Below are 12,102 nucleotides of genomic sequence, written 5' to 3' on the forward strand. Positions count from 1 at the left end.
CAGAAACACTAAATTTTACGGAAGAAATGGCAGAAGGAAGCTGCACCCAGGCTTTTTTTAAAAATTGAAAATGGGCGTTGCGTCGCCCACTTATGGATCAAAAACCATATCTCAGGAACTACTCCACCGATTTCAATGAAATTCAGTATATAATATTTTCTTAACACCCAGATGACATGTACGAAATATGGGTGAAATCGGTTCACAACCACTCCTTCTTCCAATATAACGCTATTTTGAATTCCATCTGATGCCTTCTCTGTATAATATATAGTACATTAGGAACCAATGATGATAGCGGAATAAAACTTTACAAAAATACGGTATTTGAAAAATATGTAAATGATGGATAATGAAATCTCGATTATCACTTTATCATGCGAGAGTATAAAATGTTCGGTGACACCCGAACTTAGCCCTTCCTTACTTGTTTTTATTTATACATCATCAGTGGTGTGGCTCCGAACTTAATTTATTGGTCACCCCTGTTTTAAAGTATGTTTTTTATTAATGACAAACGTAAATGAAAGCAACTGCGCCCTTCTCATAGATCCAATGTACCCAATATCGTAATTTTTGTTTTCCAGTCGACTTTGTGTGTAATGCAAATGAAGAATCTAACTATGATGATTATCTTTCTTCATTCCTTTGCGATCTTAAACCCAATATATGAAACTGTTTGCTTTTGCGTTGAAGTGTTGATGTTTATGAATTGTAAAATTTATATATTTCTCCAAAATATTGAAAGAAATTTAAGAAGGTCTTGATTATAATTATATGTCGTATTGACAGTGGCGTAGCTACAACTTCGGGCGCCCGGGGCCAAAGATGTTCTGCCGCCCCCCTTTATCTACCTACCTATAAGTTTCATGAGGTGGTTCGAACAAAAGTGAATTTTATTTATTAAGTATATAAAATTTAGGAACTAGAAGCCACGCAAATTCTGAAGTTCCAAAATTCTCACAATACGGGTTTTGAGGGAATTTATAGTAAATTTACAAGACCTCTTATTAAAAGCCATAGAAAAAAAACCCATTTTCGGCCTCTATCTTGTACACTTTTGACACAATTTGCAGGAATTTTTGCCCGAATTGGAGTTTTTAAATACCATTTTTGAAAATTTGGAGAAATAAAAGTATTTGTTACATTCAAAGCATAGGGTAACTGTGAGAGTGACACGTCTCGACGACAGAGTAAAAATAAATATACTGTATTTTATGTCACTCCTACGTCGCAATGTGTTGCTCTCACAGTTTACCCTATGCTTCAACTGTGACATATCCGTTGGTTTCTCAAAATATGTTCGGTTAAAGAACTATGAAATTTTTTTGTATGTACAAAAATAAATTAAATTAAATTACAATGATATGATATGTGATTTTGCAGCGATCGAAGCTAGAAAAGTGCATCTTTAAGTTCTATCACTATTTTTAAGAAAGATATAAGACAAATTCAAAGACTGAAGAGTATTCGAGTAAAAATTAATATTTTTCATTGTTATTCAGATTATTACATTGTGAGTGTAGAACTCTTTATCTTTTATAATAAATTTTGTAAAAAAAATTTGTTGAAGTATTTTTCTGAATATTAAAAAACAGCGAAGATCGTTTTGCCGCCCCCAAAACCCCCCCTAGCTACGCCACTGCGTATTGAGAATTGGAAAGTGATATACGAATTTAAATATTTTATAACATAAAAGCAATAACGAACTGACCTTCCACTAATTTAGAGTTGAGTTTGTTAACTATTAAAACTATTTCCATTTAGTATGACACCATTTGAGAAGGATCCCTTTTTGTTAGGCAACCTCAAAATTATTGAGTTAGATGTGAGATTAGAAGGAGGAGGAGGGTATCGATGGATATCTGCCTGTTCACGACGAAAGTTGAGTAAAAATGTAATTGTAACTTACCCCTTTTCTATTTTTTATCTATTTCAAACGTTGCCTAAACTTTTTACTTTTATTTTTAAATATTGTAGAAACATACATATTTAGATCTACGTGCCTCTGACGCCGCACGTGTTAAATCGACTGTTGGATTTGTGGCCAGTTCAGTTTGACCGGATACACCTTAACCCACTTCGGTTTGTTAGGTTTTTGGAACTTATATACCTATGTAGTATATCCTCACGTAAATGTGAGAAAGTTTAGGCATTAAGATGGAGAGTACTGTATACACAACCAAATCTACTTTTACTTAGTGTCAATGAGTTGTTTTTACACAACGTAATTAGTAACAAAATAATGTTTTATATTTAAGCATACGAATATATACATATGTAGATTGGTGTTGGTATTGGTATTGTTATACATATGTATATTCGTACATACCTTACTTTCGCTTCAACTGCCTCACACTAATTTTGCCACAAATCTACGATTTGCACTATTTATTTACCTACCTTTTAGAAAGCTATACGTACACATGCTGCTATTCTTTTGCCGTCAGTTTCGACCGAAAGCACGTTCCAAACATTTGTAGGTACATATTTGTAAGTGTGCATATGCAGATAGTTCTCGCTCACGTCTCCATTAATAATAGGTGGATGGGAAAAGCGTTGAAAGTTCTGAGTAGTATTAATGTTAGCAAACTGGACAGGAAATAAAAGTGTGAAAGCTGCATGCTTTCGTCCACTTTTTCACATAGCTTGTGATCTAAAGAGGATGGTATGTATGTATGTGTTTTTGTTGCACTAGTAGTTTTAACTAACACTTCGAAAGGAGGATTTTCCATAACTTTTCTGTTTGCCGTCGCCGAAGCTACCAGCCAAATTACGAGTTTCAAAAGCCAATGGCGCCAACTTTTGAAAAAGAAACTTATTTTTTTTGTACTTGTATTGTACTAAATGGAGAACAATTCGAATTCAAGAAAAGTAAACGAAAGAAGTAAAAATAAAATGGTCATACAAAACCTAAAAATAGCCTCAACTGATAAAGAAGGTAAGTTATGCATTCAGCAACACACTCCTTCATGCAAGTGGACCACTGGTCAGCAAAAGTTTGTCGTACTTATTTTTTCTTACCCACGCATGTTACACAGAATATAATAGTTTTGTTCACCTAACAGTTTTTGTGACACCAAAAACGAAACGAGTTAGAGTAGAGTTGGGTAGATCAAAATTATCAGTTCGTGCAAAAGATAACTTGAGTAACATAGAGATATCTTTCTGAAAGTTGGAAAGTTGTTGCCTCCAACTCTGTGGAGGATTGTATTGTAAAGCGTGCTAAAATTTAGCATTTGTTGCAGAATTTCATAAAAGGAAGAAAATACATATATGTATGTGATTTACAATTTTGAAAAGCTTCACAAAAATAAACCTTACTGAAAGAAGAAGTATTTGTGAACAACTCTTTCGCATTTCTATAAATGATTTGAAAGTTTTGGATGTGATTTATAGTGTCTTATTTTAAAAAATGATCACAAATTCGGTGATGTGAAGTCACTTTTATGCAGTACATGGCATGAGTATGAGTAGAAATGACAGCTTTCTTATAGAAAAGGAAAAAAGCGGATTTATAGTAAGGAAATTGCATTTATTTGATAGCATACTGTCATCGATAGTCTACCGGATAACCAGTTAAATAAAAACGGTGTTTGGAAGATGTATGTTTTACCTACTTTTGTTCAGTTTAAGGCCATTTAATAAAGCAAATTATTTTATTCATAATTAGCTTCCACTTAGCATTGTCATTTGATTAATGGGATAGTGAATTCATAAATACAAAGGTAGATATCCCGCTTGGTGTTAGAATAATTGATATATTTATATTTTTACGGAGATTCTTCTCCTTCTTAATTGGCGTAGACACCGCTTACGCGATTATAGCCGAGTTAACAACAGCGCGCCAGTCGTTTCTTCTTTTCGCTACGTGGCGCCAATTGGATATTCCAAGCGAAGCCAGGTCCTTCTCCACTTGGTCCTTCCAACGGAGTGGATGTCTTCCTCTTCCTCTGCTTCCCATTCGGACAACATGACCTAGCCAGCGTAGCCGCTGTTTTTTAATTCACTGAACTATGTCAAAGTTGTCAAATATCTCGTACAGCTCATCGTTCCATCGAATGCGATATTCGCCGTTGCTAAAGCGCGAAGGACCACAAATCTTTCGCAGAACCTTTCTCTCGAAAACTCGTAACGTCGACTCATCGGTTGCTGTCATCGTCCAAGCCTCTGCACCATATAGCAGGACGGGAATTATGAGCGACTTATCAAGTTTGGCTTTTGTTCGTCGAGAGAGGACTTTACTTTTCAATTGCCTACTCAGTCGGAAGTAGCACCTGTTGGCAAGAGCAATCCTGCGTTGGATTTCCAGGCTGACATTGTTGGTGGTGTTAATACTGGTTCCTAAATAGACGAAATTATCTAAAACTTCAAAGTTATGACTGTCAACAGTGACGTGAGAGCCAAGTCGCGAGTGCGACGACTGTTTGTTTGATGACAGGGGAAATTTCGTCTTGCCCTCGTTCACTGCCAGACCCATTTTCTGTGCTTCCTTGTCCAGCCTGGAGAAAGCAGAACTAACGGCGCGGGTGTTGAGGCTGATGATATCAATATCATCGGCATACGCCAGCAGCTGTACGCTCTTATAGAAGATGGTACCTTCTCTATTTAGTTCTGCGGCTCGAACTATTTTCTCCAGCAGCAGATTGAAGAAGTCGCACGATAGAGAGTCTCCTTGTCTGAAACCTCGTTTGGTATCGAACGACTCGGAGAGGTCTTTCCCGATTCAGGCGGGTAATTGATATTCGAACATCTTCATGGTCGGGCAATGGAACGTCTGCTCCATCGTCATCGATTGGGGAATCGGGTCCGCCTTCTCCTGGCATTGTAAGTTCACTGCCATTCAGCATGCTGGAGAAGTGTTCCCTCCATAATTTAAGTATGCTCTGGATATCGGTGACCAGATCATCTTTGGGGGTTCTACAAGAGTGGAGAAAATAGTTTACGGAGATACAGGTACGTATAAATGTTTACGGGAATCATAAAAGTGTATAAAATAATCGCATTGGACAGTAGTATGAATATAAAGTATTAACCGAAAAATTCCCCGAATCTTAATCCAATGAAACAACTGTGGATGGATGTGAGAGAAGGTGTAAGGGATGCCAATGCAAAATGAAAATTTTAAAATTATGGATATTCGAAAAAAATGCCTGAAAAGATAAACCGTTCTTTAGATGTTGCCCTCTTCTAGACTCCCTGAAATCCAGTCAAAGTTATTAAAAATCGTCGAGAAGCAGCTTATACTAAATGTAAAGGCAATCGTATACAATTACCACAGTAAATAAATATCGTATAACTATTTATGATTTGTTCTTATTTTTACGAATAGATCGATTAAGGCTCATATCAACCAAATACGCCCTAAAATGATAAATGCCCATAATGATAAACTTGATCTACAATTTTTAAAAACACTAACCATGTGCAAGTGTTTGACGAACATAAATTTAAATGAAATAATCTTATATATAAAGATGAATAGCAAAATGTGTTGCTAAGAGCATAACTCAACAATGCCTGAACCAATTTGGAAAACCCCTAAAAAGAGCCCTTTTTCTTTTTTCCATACAAACGAATGAATGAATGTTTGTTAGTAGCGCTAAGGCTCGAGAACGGCTGAATCAATCTTGATGAAATTTTCAGAGGTTGTTCGCTGTGGATCGGGAAAAGTTTAGAAATAAAAAAACCATATGCTTTTCGTGAGGAAAAGTCGGAAAATCGGACAATTCCAAAAAGTAACTTTTTTATACAAATATTTAAAAAAAAAAAAAATTTTTTTCAATTATTTGTATCGTTCAAATTTGTCGTTTGCTTTCTTTATAGATAATATAATAGCTTCAACTGATAAAGAAGGTAAGTTATGCATTTGTCGTTTGCTTTCTTTATTCCGGCTATTCAAAAGAAAAAAAAACAAAATATTGAAAATTATTCAGTGAAAAGTTATGTGTGTTTTACACAAAGTGCTTAATCACAGATTGAAATTTGTTACGATGCCACGAAGAGGTCGCGCTAATATCGGTCGGCGTTCTTTTTGGCATCAACATACATTGACAGCCCAAGGCACATGACCGAGTATCCCCAGGATGTGATGACATACGTGTCGAATTATGGATCGTCACGACAGCACGACTTTTCAAACAACAGTTGCGATGTTTGATGGACTTTATTTTGAAGCAACGTATATGTGGTGGTTACACCAGATCAAATTGATGAAATCATTTCTGCGGAAATTCCTGATCCAGAGAAAGATCCAGTATTATTCGAAGTGGTGAAAACCAATATGGTTCATGGACCTTGCGGACACTACAATCCCTTTCCGGTTTGTGTGTCTGACAATAAATGCACGAAACACTATCCAAGTGCTTTTCTTTCGGAAACACAAACTGGAAATGATGGATATCCACTCTATCGGCGTCGCTCACCAGACGACAAGGGTAGAACAGTTGAATATTGCAGTTTGGTAAAATCGATCAAATACGTTTGCAAGTCCGTCACCAAAGAAAGCAACATGGCGGTTATTGGCCTTGAACGAGATGAGATTAGCATACATACATATATCAAATCGGTCGATACGTGTACTGCAATGAAGCGTGTTGTAAGATATTAACTTTTGCAATTCATGAACACTTCCCGACTGTTGTGTGTCTCGCAGTTAATTTGGAGAATGGCCAAAGAATGTATTTCAAACCAGAGAATACAGTGGAAAACCGCAACAAAACAAAATTAACATTGACGAGTTTTTTCTGAACTTTCGTCAGTGATCCGTTTGCGAGAACTCCATGTTCGGAAATACTTGATATTATACATGGAATGCATCGTCGAAGAGATAGTTGCACAGAAAGCAAGGCCAACCAGTAGATAGACAACCAGGTGTCTGGTGTTCTCAACTAATACATTAGGACGAATTTACACAATCCACCCGAAAAAACGCTTCTACCTTCGGTTGCTATTGATTAATGTACGTGGTTTGAGTCTTTGCGTAGTGTGAATGCTACGGTGTGTGCAATTTTTGAGAAGCATGTCAGCAATTACAATTGCTGGAACATGATAATCAATGAAATCAAGCGATGGACGATGCGATAGCTATTTCGAATACAAATGAAGTTCGCACACTTTTCGCGATGATCATTTCGACATGTCACCCTTCAAATCCGCGTCAATTATGGGATACGAACAAAAATGACATTGCCGAAGACATTTACATCGTATTCGAAAAAGAATTGGAAATGGGCAAATTCAAGTGGATACTTCAAGTGATTTGATATCAATTCCACTTGCATTTTTTCAATTCACTTGAATGAAAGATGAACTCATCACTAATGTTTATCCAACCATTGGCCAAATTATCGTAACTACGATTGCTTAAGTGAACTCGCAAAAATACCGATGTTGTTGACTTAAACTGGAAGATTCAAAGTCAAATTCCGGGAGACTTCCGTTCATACAAATCGATCGATCATCTTGACAATGAAGACGACGCCGTGAAATATCCAGTGGTATTTCTAAATTCTTTGGACAGGCTTGGTATTCCACCGCATCTTTTGCGTCTCAAAGTTGGATCTGTCGTTATTATGCTTCGCAACCTTCATGCGCCGAAACTGTGTAATGGAACCTGACTGGTTGTGCTTGATTCTACGAATTCCTTTGAGTTCTAACCATATGCCATTTCAGTTCAAACGTATTCCGTTTCCAGTGAAAATTGTATTTGAGATGACAATCAACAGGACACCACGATAGTCGCGTAGTGTATGGCTTACATTTGGAAATGTTATGTTTTCCACATGGCCAGATATACGTGGCGTTCTCACGAGTTCGAAAACCATCTTTTCTGTACACCGGAACAGAATCCAAGAAATGTTGCGTTGCATTGAAAAAAAATTAAATGATAAATTCAAATTTATTTTCATTTCAAAACACATAATATCACGCAGGACAAAGGCTGCGGGCTCAGCTAGTTTTTCATAAACTTTATTTATAGATTTCTATGTTCACTTTGGTTGTTCTTATTATTTCGAACACATACAAGGTCTGTCGCAAAAGAAACAGGACTGTTAAAAAAAACAACAAAAAATTAATATTTTTCAAAAGTTATATTTTTTATTCAAAGTACCCTGCCTCACGGTATTGTGGTCGAGCACGACGAATGCGTGACAAGGTAAAACACCGCATTAATCGTTTGGCCAGGTCGGACGAACTCTCGGTGTACAATACCCTCGGAATCGTAAAAACAAATCAGCATTGTCTTTATTTTTGACTTCTGAAGACGACCGACTTCTGATCGTCACAGAGGTCCTCACGACCTTCTTGGAATCGCTTAAACCACTCATGCACATTACTACGGGATAGGCACTGATCACCATAAACTTTTTTCATCATTTGAAATGTTTCGGTAAACGTTTTCCCAAGTTTAAAACAAAATTTAATATTTGCTCTTTGTTCAAAATGCGTTTTACGACCGATGACCAAAAGCTGCTGTCACTTTTTGATCGATAACATCGATTGTAGTTATCCAATTGTCTTAAAATTTTTACGAAATGTCAACAAGAGATCAAACTTTTATTTCATATACCCACCAATAGGTGGCGCCACCAGAAACAGTTATATTTAAAAAGTTCTGTTTCTTTTCAGACCTTGTATTTTACAATGACGCTATTTTGATGATGCGAAAATGTGAACCAATGAAACTCCATCAAATACCAGTGTTTGTCGATGGTATGGTGAACTCAATCGAGGTCGCAGGTCACTCCATGACGAATTTTGTGAAGGTCGACTAAAATCAGTGGTTGTTCCGGAATCATTAGAGAGACTAGCATACACTCAATATTGTATGGACATTTGACTGAGAAAAAAATTGTTCCCGTTGGATAGACAAAAGGGCTCTAGTCGATTAATCGAAAGAAATATTAACAAAAAACGATAACGGTGCTTCGAAACATGTCTCTGAAATCATGACGAGTGATGAAATATTGATTTAAGTGTATGAGGCCAAAAGTAGCCAGCAGTCGACTGTAGGGGTGTTTCAACATAAGCCGTATTCAAGGAAGTTGTTCGCACGCGAAGCACTTCCAAACAATTGTTTCCTTTTTTTGAAAAACTGCACATGTCGCAACCATACCACTAGAACAATGCAGGATAGTAAATTCTGAGCGGCACTCAACCATTTCTTTACCAGTTGTTTTTCAAGGAATCAGGACACCGAACCAAACAGTATCATTTTTGAGCACTCAAAACTTCGGTTTGATGCGTCATCCACCGCACAGTTCTGACTTGGCACCGAATAACTTCTTTTTATTCCCGTACGAAAAAAAAATTACTATAAGAGGTCGTTTTTCGATACCTGAAGAGGATGTTAATGTGTCCTCAAGACATGTTTTGGAAAAACATCAATCAGAGTGGCAAAAGTGCTTCGACAATTGGTTGAAACGCATACAAAAGTGCATAGAAAACGTAAAAGAAAACACTTCTACAAGTTAACTTAAATGTCCTTCTTCCTCATTACACATAAAATGTACATACATATATGAATTTTATTGGTTTTTTTATTGAAAATATTGCGCTACTTTCCTTATTCCACTGAATTCAGGTTTTTTTGTTTTTTGGGCTCAGAGTATCTCGAAGGAATCAAGACGATGACTTCAAATAACCCTACAAGAAGTAGTCTAATGGTGTTAAACCACAACTTTTTGAAGGCCATTCAATGTCACAATTTCTTGAAATAATCGAACTACTAAACTTGTCTTGCAATAATTTGGTTTTAGCACGTGCTGTGTGGCTCGCAGGCCCATCTTGTTGGAACCAGATGTTGGCAAAATCAACTGCCTTCAATTACGGCCATAAAAAGTTGGCTATTATCGATTTATACCGGTCTCCATTGACAGCAACGGTGTCACCAGTTTCATTTCGAAAGAAGTACAGACCGATAATTCCACCAGACCAAAATCACACCAAACTGTCAACAGATGAAAGTGAACCTCAGAGAAGACTATTTTCTTAAAAAAATCATTATCGTTTTCAAGTTGTTCCAAGGAAAAATCAGCAAATTCACGAAGTTTATGGTAGTCCAATTTCTTCAGTTTTTGAGTGAGAATAATTTTATACGAATGCAAGCCAGAAGCCTTTCTCAAGATCCGCCAGGTTGTGGTTTGAGATAATCCCAATTCTTAAAAATGCCTTGCAATTGACAATTTCACTCAACTTGTCAGACGAATAGACACTCGGAATACAACCCGCCTTGTCATCCTTATCATTTATATGTATATACATAACCCAATATCTATCCCGCTTAGTTTTAGTTGATACAAATAACCGCTAGGTGAACAAAACTCTTATACTCTCTGTTGCAACAAATTGCGAGAGCATAACAACCGAGATATTTTTATTCTACATAAAATTCAACTGAACCAAATGGAAATCTTTGGGAATTAGTTGATTTTGGTACGAATTCCGAATGACATTCATATGTTATGTATCTGAGTGATTATAAACTTATAATACTTTATACTATGGTATATGTATAGTACATCAATCCCAAACTATATAATTGAATTAGTCCATGTCCATGATATGAATGATGCCATATTGTTCATACTTTTTCATATTCCTTTTCGTTTAATTATGCATATATACACACTTCTATCAATAGTCACTAACTAAGTAAACGTCAAATGGTTTTCCTTTCGGCCCACTTCGGTGCTCCCTGTTGAAAACACTTTGTTTACAAAATACTTAACTATTGCACAATAGCCATAAAATGCCGGGTGTTTTAAGTTGTCGGCCTTATTGTTCTAGCACATGTACAAGTAGTTCAAATGTCAGAACCAGCAGCAAAGCTTTTTGACAGACTTAATTGCTTTGGTGGCATTCTATTCACTCTACTCACTTCTAAAGTAAACCAAACCGAAAACTTTTGAAATTTGTACCTATATTTAAAACACAAATAAAAAAAAACAATTTTGTTTTAAACTAACAATTGAAAAGTCTGTCAGTAACTAACGAAACTTCATGAATTCCAATAAAACAAAGTTCCATAGGTTCATGTACGTATTAACAAAATGCATAAATGCAGTTAGAAAACTTGTATGTATTAGTTTGCATATATTATTTAAGGTACCGTTCAGAGTTTTCAAATATCAAAACATGGAATCAATTTATATAATAAAATAGATTGTAATTGGGTAAATAAAATTAATTTATTATAACAAACAAAAAATTTCAAAAAATTGAGAGCAGTAGTAGAGCAGAGCTAATGAAAATTTTCATTTGCTACTGCTCCGCATGTGATTGTTGTTTCTTTCTTTTTTGCTATTTTCTGTCAAATATTTGAATTAATTGAACAATTCAACCAAAAAAATGTTATGCAAATCATTTTGGCACTTGTTGCGTCAAGTGGCTTTATAAATCTAAAATCAAATATTTTAAGAAATAAATTAATAAAATGAATTAGATAATAATTGAATTCAATAAATTATAAAATGTTTTTTATATTATGTAAAATGTTTACCATTTTTATATTACCAAAAACATCATCTATTTCAAATGTATTACAATACTCAATTACTATGAATTTTCGAGATTAATTTTAACTACATATGTATGTACCTTTTTTATATGTATATGTACATACTTACCACTAGTTTAAGATGTTAGGTTAAGTTTTAGGCTAAACCATGAAATTTTGGTAATAAAGAATTCTATTGTACAAAAAGCATTATCGCGAACGGACGTTTTCTTAACCGGCATCTTTTAAATTCGCTTAGGCACAGGCACGTTCTCAGAATTCGCGCAACCCAATTAATTTGTTCGTCTATACCCAGCGCGATAATGGTTCACCGCTTATATCGGGTGATTTTTAAGGCTTAACTTTTTAAAAAAAAAACGCATAAAATTTGCAAAATCTCATCGGTTCTTTATTTGAAACGTTAGATTGGTTCATGACATTTACTTTTTGAAGATAATTTCATTTAAATGTTGACCGCGGCTGCGTCTTAGGTGGTCCATTCGGAAAGTCCAATTATGGGCAACTTTTTCGAGCATTTCGGCCGGAATAGCCCGAATTTCTTCGGAAATGTTGTCTTCCAAGCTGGAATAGTTGCTGGCTTA

Source organism: Bactrocera neohumeralis, chromosome 6 (assembly GCF_024586455.1).
Source record: "Bactrocera neohumeralis isolate Rockhampton chromosome 6, APGP_CSIRO_Bneo_wtdbg2-racon-allhic-juicebox.fasta_v2, whole genome shotgun sequence".
Taxonomy (NCBI): domain Eukaryota; kingdom Metazoa; phylum Arthropoda; class Insecta; order Diptera; family Tephritidae; genus Bactrocera; species Bactrocera neohumeralis.